Source organism: Propithecus coquereli, unplaced genomic scaffold, assembly GCF_000956105.1.
Source record: "Propithecus coquereli isolate 6110/MARCELLA unplaced genomic scaffold, Pcoq_1.0 Scaffold1418, whole genome shotgun sequence".
NCBI classification, from domain to species: Eukaryota; Metazoa; Chordata; class Mammalia; order Primates; family Indriidae; genus Propithecus; species Propithecus coquereli.
This window is the reverse complement of record NW_012138503.1, coordinates 19511-31031: the sequence shown is the minus strand read 5'-3', so window position 1 is coordinate 31031 and position 11521 is coordinate 19511. Positions and strand designations below refer to the sequence as shown.

The 11521-nt window shown below is 47.2% G+C and overlaps 1 pseudogene; it reads right to left on the bottom strand.

Annotated features, from left to right (window-relative positions):
• Positions 1 to 4095: 4095 nt before the first annotated feature.
• LOC105806495 lies at positions 4096 to 7243 on the bottom strand (annotated as a pseudogene).
• Positions 7244 to 11521: the final 4278 nt, after the last annotated feature.

The following is an 11521-nucleotide window of genomic DNA, read 5'->3' as shown; positions in this document are numbered from 1 at the left end:
TGCAGGCTCCTGGAGCCCGGAGCCCCTCACGCTTTGAGGCTTTAATATAGTTCTCTCTGCCTGCTCGCCTGTGCATAATTGTGAGAGGCACCAGAGCAAGAAAGAATAATATGACCTTCCAGGGCCGCGAAAACAATTGTGTCCTCTATGAATTTGTAGGTTGAGTGATGATGCAAATTAGGGCTTTAGCGTATTCTTCAGGGTGAAGCACCTGAAACCTCGAGTTACCTTGATAATATTTCATCATTATTTCCTAGTACCCAACAAGAGCTCTGCCCTGCCCCCTTCTTCATTAAAGAATTCCAAGTCCTTGGAATAAAATTACGTTGGACGTTCTCATCTACCCCCGCTCTGCCTCCCTCCCGTCTCAGTGTAGATAAGGATCAAAGGCACATCCTGGCCAGGGCAAAAGCCAAACAAAAGGATTTATTTCATATCCATGTAATGAGTATTTGTGGAACAGCTACTAGATATTTGGAGGATTTTGGCAGACCCTCCTGCACCATGCTAGATCCTGGGACAGCTGGCAAGGCAGGGAAAACCTGGATTTTATCTCTGATTCAGCTCCGTGACCTGGATAAATTAATTTCTCAGTTGCTTCATCTGCAGATTTGAGATTATAATGTTTTAAATTATTATTTTAAATTGACATATAATAATTGCACATACTTACGATTTTTTTTTTTTTTTTTTTTGGAGACAAAGTCTCACTCTGTTGCCCTGGCTAGAGTGCAGTGGCATCATCATAGCTCACTGCAACCTCTATCCAACTCCTGGGCTCGAATGATCCTCCTTCCAAGTAGCTGGGACTACAGGCATGGGCCACCATGCTCAGCTAATTTTTTCTATTTTTTGTAGAGATGAAGTGTCACTCTAGCTCAGGCTGGTCTCGAACTCCTGACTTCAAGTGATCTTCCCATCTCAGCCTCCCAAAGTGCTAAGATTACAGGCATGAGCCACTGTGCCCAGCCAGAGTGATATTTTGATACATGTATACAATGTCTAATGATCAAATCAGGGTACTTAGCATATCCATCACCTCAAACATTTATTATTTTTTTGTGTTGGGAAAATTTAAAATCCTCCTTTCTAGCTATTTAAAAATATACAATAGATTATTGTTAACTATAGTCATAGAACACTAGAATTTACTGCTCCTATCTAGCTGTAATTTTTATCCCTTAACCAACCTCTCCTGATCCTCCCTCCCTCTTCCCTTCCGCAGCCTCTGGTATCCACTATTCTACTCTCTACTTCTATGAGATCAACTTTTTTAGCTTCCACATAGGAGTGAGATCATGCAGCATTTGTCTTTTTGTGCCTGGCTTATTTCACTTAACATAACATCCTGCAGGTTCATCCATGTTGCTGCAAATGACAAGATTTCATTCTTTTTTTTATGGCTGAATAGTATTTCCTTATGCATATACACCCCATTATATTTATCCATTCATCTGTTGACGGACACTTAGATTGACTCCAGATTATGTTTACGCCATGAGTTTTAAAAGAAATACTTTACATATGACGTGCAGCACAAAGTCTTACACTTAATAGACACTCAATAAATGTTGGTTCTACACCATCCCCTTTCCTCCTCTCCTTTTCTCCCTCTTCCCCAGGTACAGAGATAACAGAGATAACTACAATACCATCCTTGTTCTTGAGAGCCCAGTCCAGTGGGGAAATAGGTTTGTAAGGAGATGAACTCTAATGAAATGTGATAAATCTACAGAGAAGCATGAACAATGTGCCATGGGAAACAGGGGAGGAAGTAACTGATTTCCTAATAAAATTAAAGCTGTAGAGACTTTAAAAGTACTATAGCTCAGCTTCCTCATTTTACAGGTGAGAAAATTCAAGCCCAGAGAAGTCATGAACTTGTTCAAGGTCGTGGCACATTTGTGGCAGAGCTGGGGATAAAACCCAGGACTCCAGATTCACAGCTTGTTGCTATGTTCATACAGAATATGGGACAGTAATTGAAACAGGAAAAAATAAAGATTTCACATCGCACAGGACACAGGGCTAGAATCAGAGAGGATGGGTGTAGAAGCTAGGAGGGAGTTTGGAAGCTGTGGGAATCAGGGCATCGTCTTGTGCTGGCAGAGTCTGTGCCTGCTCTGTCATTGGGAACCTGAGTCCAGTTCGTGCTCTGACGATCCCCACGTCCTCTCAGAGAGTAGGTTTTCTGCCCCAGAAGCCAAATTTAAGTGACTTCTGCAGGACAATTTATTCTAAGGAAGGGCACAGTCGAGGGAGAGAGCCAGGAGGAGGGAGGAGTATGTCCTTGACATTGGGAAGCACCAGGAGGAGCATCGAGGACTTTGGCGGTGCCAAGGAGCCTGCCAGGTGAAGTAAAACTGCGTTTGAATGTGGGGAGGGAGCTTCAGTTCACTGTGATCCAAATTAAGGCTTTGGATTATGCTGCTTCTTAATAAATGTCTGGGAATTATCCATGCCTACGGAATCGTCTTCAGAGACGCTGACCAGGAACCAGAAGCATCTCTCCCACTCTCTTCCCCACTGGGAGAGCCAGGGGCAGGAGGGGAGGTGGAAGGCCATGGGCATGTCTTCCCATTGGCGCGGGCGGCTTCCAGATTAGCCCCTGAAATTAAGGACCAGTTCATCCAAATCCTGTCTAGCCCCCCGATGTTTCAATTGCATTGAATATTTTAAACTGTAGAGCAAAAGAAGAGGAGCAGCCTAATTATTTGGGGGTTAAAAATGGAAGGAAGAAACAGCCATAATGACTCACCTTCCTCCTCATCTCCTGCCTCTATTTCCAGTATTAAAGCACATTTACGATGCAGGTGTTCTAAGAAAGATGGAGCCCTATTTTTTGTTTAATAGGGAAAATGATCGGAGTGGAGTTGATCTTGAAAGCAGCAACAAAACAAAGATGTGTTGCTTGGCATCCTAACTCCACAAGCAGAGGGCAGCTTTCGGAGGGGGTTTCTGCTCCCGTCGCCTTCCTCCCCCACCAATCAGGAGCACAGCCTCTCATCAGAACGGGAGTCTGACTTCCTTTTCCTTAAGACCAGAGTCTAAGGTCAGAGTCTAGTTATTAGTATTGACCAAACTACTCATCTTATTTAAGAAGTCAGTGTTTAACTAATAACAGAAATAAAAATATGTCTCTGGCTAGGTTTTGCTGACCTTCACAAGATGGTCTCTTAGTCTTGGGATATTTTAAGTCAAAACATACTCGTTCTCGGAGTCTTAAATACAGCATTAATATGATTTTTTTTCATTTTTGTTAAGGGTAAAAAGAAACTGAAACAATGTCCTTTTGGGAAAATGCCCAATGTTTAAGCCAATATCTCCTTTACAATTTCTCATCTCCCAGGGCTACATAATTACAATGAGAACTTTAAGAAATGTCCTGTGTATATATGTGTTTTGGGCTTAAGTCCCTCAGTAAAAAGGCCAAGCGCGTAGAGCTGTCTTGCCTGCAGCACTCTCCTTTTCTCTGCAACCAACTACATTTAGGACGGGCTCTCCATGGCTCTGTAAATTCCTTCTTCTTTCCGGGCTGCTCCTATGTATCCTGACTGCCTCGTAGAGAAACATGGCAGAGTCCTGTGCGTGTGCAGTTCCAAGGCTCTTCTGAAATGCACAGAGCAGAGGCTGTGGAAATCTCGGATGTTCGGCTTCGCTGGGGTGTTATGGAACAGGACAGGTGCAAATGGGCACCTTTCGGCCCTTCTCCGAGCTCCCGTGAGGCCGGCAGCCTGTGGTGTCTGAGGAGTCTGCACATCCAGTTTGTCAGCGTCTTGGAAAAAATCAGAACGGGGAGCCAGAGCGAGTGCGAGGTTGGCAGAGCGAGGCACAAGGATGCGGGAGGGCGTGCTGCGCCACTAGGGCCTTGGGCGAGGCGCTCGGCCCTGCCGAGCACGACTTCTTCAGCCGCGGGACCAGCTGAAAACCCTCGCCCGTATTGCCCACTCAGAACCAAAGCTAGCCGATAAAAGTGCTTTGCAAAGGTAAAGAAAGTTCGTGTTTTAAAGCTGGCTAATGCTGAATTATGGAGGAGCTTTTCGGAAATTCTTTTTGATCTACACAAATGACAGAAATGTCGTGTGATCCGTGGAGCTAACACCTGTCACATATCTTCTGCTGGCATGGATGCCTCACATCTTCCTACGTTTTCTGCTTCCCCTTCCCCGTGACAGCCCGACGTCCAGTCCCTGGCCTCCATCTCCTCCCAGCAATTCTTACTTTCCATCTTGGTGGGTTTTGTTGGACTCCAGGAGTCCCAGGGGAGGAGTTCGTACATCAGGCAGAACGTGTCTAAGAGCACTGAGACCGTCCCGGGGAGTGATCCTGATTCCCAAATCTGCCACCGCAGATAAGCAAGAGATTGCACTTTCCTGAGACCTGGGCATGACTTGAGTGTCCAGGGGAACATCGACAATACTACAGGGAGAAGGAGAAAAGGGCAAGAGCAGCACATTTCGTTTGCATCAGGCGTGAGAAAATGCTGCCCTTTGATTACACAGAGACGGAAGGAAAATCAATATGAAAATGGCGCTAAAGAGGCCCAGGCGTTTCATGTTGTCTTCTTCCTTCAGTTGCTACAGGGGAGGCCAGTGGAACTCAAGACACTTGCAGGGGGCACCTCTCACGTGAGAGGAAGAGCCCGGCTGACAGAGGCCTGGGTGCCGCCCTCGCTTTGCCCCCGACAGGGTGGGTCACCACGGGGTGGCTCTCAGCACCACAGTTCCTGCATGTCGCAAACAGGGGCCGGACCTTGGTCTGTGGCTGCCAAATCTCCCCTACTGGGAGCAGAGAGCTTCAAACCTCCCCCTTCCTCTCCCGCTCGTATCTTGTCACTGGTTACTTTGTCTTCTTCATTGTGATCTCCTCAGCGCTCCCTGCCACCCTACAGGAGTAGGATGCCGTGCCCGACCCTGTCTGTCCCACGGACCCAGTCCTGCGACCAAGTAGAGTAGGTCATCAGCTCAGTTGTGTGACTTAGGGTGTGTGTGTTGTGTATCTGTGTGTGTTGAGGGAGGCTGAAACCACTTCTTTCCCCAAATATTTCATCAATGCCTAAAATGTTGCCACTGATTATTCCTTCCTTGTTATAAACTAATTTGTTAAAATATCAAAAACCTTGAGAGCCAGCACATAGGTCTAATCAGTCATTGACTCTTTCAAGCTTATAAGACAGCAGGTTTGGAGAAGGGTAGGGAGAGACTGAAGGAAAACAACCCCTTCTTTTTGTATTTTAGTCCAAAGCCGGTGCTCCTTGGTTACTCGCCTGGTGGCCTGGACGCTGACACGGTGACGTGCTGTCACGCCCAGTTCTAAAGCTAAATTGTACCCATGTGGAAACCGACGACTTCTTATCATTTCAAAATTGTGCACATTCAAGTGCCCCATGCTTGTGGGGGGAAAATCTGAAACCAGAGGGGCATAGCTCAGCTCACAGCAGCTATTTTTGGGGTCTGGGATTTGATGCGTTTTAATTTAAATGTGAACTATCAGTAATTGCTTGATGAAAAGAAAAATCCTCTAGTCCAGTGAAAATGGGAGCCTCTAAAAATCCCAAGATTATAGGTAATAGGACCTATCCTTCCATATCTGTGCAGTTTGTGTGAGTAGAATATCATTTTAATTTGCTATGGCTCTTGTCCTTGCTCTTGTATTTTAATGCCCAGCAGCCCGATAAGGAGCAAGGGAACTAATTTTCAAATATTAACAAAGTTATTCAAGGGAACTGCACTTTCCGTTGCTGCAGTTGGCACGTCTTTTCCAGAAAGCTTGCCTGTGGCTGACAGCCTGCTTGGCACTGTCCCACTGGAGTGCTTCGGTGATGGCGAACAGGACTGACAGGATTCACGTGGCCAGCTTCCAGACAGTTCTATGAGGGCTGCAGTCTGCAAACCAGGGGAGATTGAGGCTGAGAGGGTATCAGCTGACGGGTGTAGCCAGTCCAGGACAGGGGGAAGGTAGCCAGAGAGAGTCACTTAGGGGAAGTAGATTGAAAGCAGCTATGAAAAATTCTGAAATGAGGATATGGGATGATGCTGGTCACCTCCACATAGCCCCCCATGGCAGCCCCCCTAATGAGCAGAGCTGGGCCCCAGGCTCCCAGGTGTGAAGGACTTTTCTATGTGTAGCGTGATGGAAACCGCTGCTCATTTCCCAGCATACCCAAGGTGATAGGATTTTAGCTGGGAGGTCATTATCCAGCCAAGGACTAGTTTCTGGGTCCTTTTGAAACTAGATGTGGCCATAGGACTAAGCTGTCACTGGTAGAATGTGAACAAAGTGATGTGAGCCACTTGCAGACCTGATCTGGAACCTTGCCCATGTGCTCCTCCACCCCTCCCCACCCCTGCCTTCTGACAGCTGCAATGCTGACCTCAGAGTGACCTTAGGAGCCATACCTTGGAGATGATAGAGCCGGCATCTGCCTGGATCCCCAAAGGAAGGCTTGGAGCAGAAGGCGCACCAATTGGACTGCTCTAGATGATGCACCTGGAAGAGAAAAAAACTTCTATTCTTGCATCATTGCATTTTGGTCTTCCCATTGCAGCAGTTTAGACCACACTGACTAATGTAGCCAACACTTAGGTAAAGTAAGTGGTGTCACCATTCTATAGGTTAGGAACTTGCAGCTCTGAGAATTTAAGAGATTTATTTATTTACCCAATATTAGCATTGGAATGTGGAATCAGGATTTGAACTGGAGTTAGTCTGGCTTAAACCTTTAGCTCCCAGAAGTCCCGGCCTGCAGAGAAAAGAGATAGAAATGGTTGGTTTGGATGAGAGGGAATCTCTGATTTAACTACTATATCCATTAACTCAAGCCCAAATTCATACCACCGCTCTCCACAGCTCCAGCTGCCGCACCTCTGAATCTGATCTTCGTGTAGGAAAGATGTGAGAGCTGGAAGGAGTCCTAATAATCCCAGCTCAGTGGTTTTTAAATTTTATTTGGCAACAGAAATTCTTCTTCTAATGAAATCTTACTCAGAAGCTCCACGCGTGGAGCAGTTCGAAGCAGAGCTTGTCTCTTTGAAGAGTGGTCTGGAGCCAGGCCTGTGCACCTACACAGCCCCTGAGCCCCTCAGGGCAGGTCAGAGAACAACTGGTCTGGTCCAGCCCTTCATTTCAAAGGTAAATCAATAGTAGAGCACTAAGTGTCTTCATCAGGGTGACACAGGTGGTAAATGGCAGAATGGGAACAGGAACCCAGGCTTTTGACTCTTGAATTTAGAAATCTTTCCATTGCACTGGTGTATTAGGGTTTTCTAGAGAAACAGAACCAATAGGATATATATGGATATACCATAATGTGCCAAAATGAGATATGTGTGTGTGTGTGTGTGTGTGTATTTACATAAATAAATGAGGGATTGTTTCACATGGTTATGATTAGGGAGGCCAAGGAGTTTCAGGATGTGCTGTCAGCAAGCTGGAGGCCCAGAAAGCCAGTGGTATAGTTCCAGACTAAACCTGAAGGCCTGAGAACCAGGAGTTCTTATGTCCAAGGGCAGGAGAAGATAGGTGTCCCAGCTTAAGCAGGGGACAAATTTGCCCTTCCTCTGCCTCTTTGTTCTATTCGAGCCTTCAACAGATTGAGCGATGCCCACCCACATTGGTGAGGATGATCTCTGCTCAGTCTACTGATTCAAACACTAATCTCTTCTGGACACACCCACACAGACACACCCAAAATCATGTTTTACCAGCTATCTGGGCATCTCTTAGTACAGTCAAGTTGACATATAAAATGAACCATCAAAACTGGGTTTCCTCTTTTGAGATGCCAGCCCTGGAATCAGCCCCAGATCCAAGATGCCCAGCAAGGACAGAATGGTGGAAGGCTCAGAGTTACTTACATTGTTTTTTTTTTTTTTTTTTTTTAATTCTGTGTAACAAATTACCACTGACTTCATGGCTTAGACAGCACCTGTTTATTATCTCAGAGATCTGTAGTCTGGGTGGGCTCAGCTGGGTTCTCTGCTTGGGGTCTCGAAAGGCTGAAGTGAAGCGTTGGCTGGGCTTGGCTGCTGTCTGGAGACTCTGGGCAAGAATCCACTTCCAAGCTCTCTGGGGTTGTTCTTCATGGTTGTAGGACTGCAGCCCCTGTTTTCTTGCTGGCTGTTGGCTGTCAGTGCTCCTAGCTTCCGGAGACTTCTCTCCTGGGGTCGTTCTCTCTGACCCCCTCCATGCCAGCAACAAGAACCTCCCTCTCATCGAATGCCTCTCACACTTCACATCTCTTTCCCTTCTCACGTCCCCTTCTGCCACCAGCTAGAGAAAGCTCTCGGCTCTCAAAGGGCCCATGTGATTAGGCTGGACCCATCTGGTAATATCCCTATCTCCAAGTCAACTAACTGATTGGTAACCCTAATTACATCTACAAATCTCTTTCCACATGTGAGGTAGCATAATCATGGGAGTGACATCAGAGAGCAAAGGGAGTGGGGGTCAGCTTAGAAATGTGCCCACCACACTTGTGTCATTATGACAAAATCTAGAACACATCACCTTCTCTCAGGGAACATGGTTCTCTCCTGTGACCTCCCAACAACCCTTTGCCAAATTCTCTCTTCTAAGCTTCCTGGCTAGATAAAATAACTGGTTCCACATTGTTTTTTTCTTGCACATGGTCTGTAGGGCAAAGGCAGGTGTTAGAATCTGTAGAGTGTGTTCCCAGCCCAAGCCCTCCCTACCAGCTATTTCTGCCCACATATAGAAAGGCAGGAGGCAGGCTGGGATCCTGGGGCTACCAGAAAAAGCAGGGGGTCTCTGTTTCTCTGGTGATGCTCACAGAATGATGAGCACAAAAATCTCCTACCTTTGTAGAGGACTCCAGAGGGGAGACAGATTTAACCTAAGTTGACAGGACAAGTAGAACTCTGTTTTTTCTGATACTCTTGGTCTACTGGGGTCAGTTGGTTTCTCTGCTGGTTCTAGTGTCTTCAGTTTGTTCCCTGCCCTGCAGCACAGCTGGTTGGATTGCTGGCTACATTATCCACGCCTAGGATGCATGAGAAATTGCATAGTTCAAGCATCATGCTGGCAGACTGACAGAGCCCCAGAGAAGCTGTCTCCTACCAGCTGTAGAAGAAAATGGAGGGGAGGAAGGCAGGCACGCCTGGGGAGGAAGAAGTGGAGAAAGGTGGGTGGCAGGTTAAGTTCTCCGGTTCTGGTTGTTCTGTGGGAATGGGTTTGTGATGTGAATCCTGAGGCCAGATCCAGTCTGGGTGTGAGACTGGAGGCTCCAAGGCTTGTCAGGGACAGGGGGTGGGGGGAGTGTGTGTGTCAGGGGGCAGGGCCTGAAAAGGTAAGTGGATACGAGATATTTTATGCTTTAAGGAACATTTGATACAGGTTATCCAATTATTTTTCCAGAAGTGAGAATTAAAAGAATAAAGGATAGAGAAAAGAATGTGGAAAATAGAGCAACCAGAGGTAGTGACCTTGAAGTCTCATGTGAAACCAGTTCTTTGAGAAAAACTCCATCTGCCTGCATTTCCACTGACCAACTAAAGGGCTGGTTAAGAAGCTTTGCGATTTCTTCTCTTCCAGTTACTACTGGGAAAGAGATACTGGTCTCTTTTTGGTGAGGGATGCCTGCTACTGGTGATATCGAGTTTTGCTGGTGAGGAATTTGGCTCTAATAAGTCAAATATCTCTACGGCTAGTCCTGTAAATCACAAGAAGGGGCCACTCTTCACTTGTGTGAGGTCCCAGTGTTGGCAACACGCTCAACGCCACTGAACAACTCTGCACATTCCAAATCTTAAATTTGCTCTTCTCCAAAAAGAATGTCTTGGAGTAAAGAGGTGGTGGAGAGATGGAAATAGATGAGGCCTGGGGGACAGATGCTGGAGGAGGTGGCTGCATTAGCATCTTTCTGAGTCAGTTGGTCTGAATGTGCCTTTGAGGTGGGGTTGCCGGGCGGCATGGAGGAAAAGACAGAATTCACAGTTACAGGCCGGAGAGCGGGTGAGTTATAACCGGAGGTCCAAATCTGGATGGACAGGCTTGGAGGGAGCTTCTTTTTGCAACAGATTCCCGGCTGGAAGCCCACTTCTTTCTCTCTGCCATCCAATGTCTGGCCACCAGGCTGGGTTTCGGGCTGATGAAGACCTAGGGTGTCCTGGCCAGAGACAGCGGGTGGCCTCTGGTGTTGTCGGGGACCTTCACTGCCAGCTCCAGTCATCTCTCCCAGCTTTCCCGGTCCCTTTGAAGGGATGCAGTTTACAATGGGCCCATTAGAGCCCTAATTGAATCGTTAACACACCAGCCATTAGCAGCTGCTAATGAGGGAATCCAGGGGATTATAGCATCAATTATCAAGTTTGACTTCTGAATGCTGCTCTGCCAACAGTGGGCTCTTGTGAGAGTCTTTAGAAAGGGTGACAGGGAAAGAGAGGAGAGCCACGTGCATGTCGTGTGACTGTGCCCTGTGACCGTGCCCTGCCTGTCCCCAGGATAAGCTCTTACAGATGCCCACTGTCCTGTGATTGCATAGAACAGGTCCTGGGGTGGGTTATGCACCTGGAAAGAGCGTTCGCCTCAAACACCTGCACAGCTCTCCCTGGGTCTTCACACCCTTCTTAAAACTCATCTGCTTCTTTGCCCCCACAGCTGTTTTCTCCTCCTCTGCTCCACTGCTTTCTACACGGCCTGTCAGCTCATCCGGGGCCTTCTTTAACACCTTCGACTACAATCATCCTAAGTTTTCACTGCGCACATCGTATCAGTCACGAAGCCCTTGGAATGCCAGCTTCTAAAAGCCTTGATTCCTTCCCTCCTTTCTTTCCTTCCTTCGCTTCTACTATTGTCTTAGTTTAGGCTCTTATCATCACCATGGCAACGGCCCCAGGCCCATTAGGAAACTGGTCTCTCCATCTCCAGCTCATCTCCTTGCCTACATCCAACTCATCCTCCACATCTGCCTAAAAGGTAGATGCGATTGTCACTCCTTACACCCCTCCAGGGATCCCCACTGCTTAGGCTCAGGCCTAAGTCCCCACGCATGGCATGATGGGTCCTCCCTTCTTCTCTACCTGTATTCCACCGGTCTCTGCCTTCCAGACCTAGCAGGAGCCATAGGCATCTGCCTGCCCTTCCCCCAGCTGTCGGATGCATCCCCTCACGCGCATGTGCATATGTCTACTCGCTGTGTCCTCCCCTCCTCACCACCTGTGAGACTCCTACTTGTCTTCACATCTCGTGTATGAAGTCTTCCTACCTCCCCCCTCTTCCTTGTGCACCCTATAGGCACTTCTCGCAGTGCACCTATTTACACTAGACTTCTAATTCGTTCTCTGTCTCCCCTGCTGGACTGTGTGCAATTAGGTATATCAGTTTCGAGACTTATTTTGGAAAGCCCAGCATCTAGCACATAGTGCCTGGCACATCATACACATTGAGCAGGCCGCCACTACTATAGGGCGTGTTTAATTATCAGATTAGAGAATTAATGATGTTTTTCACAGCTCATTTCATGGTTCTGTACTGACTTGTATTTTATTACTCTATGTGGGAC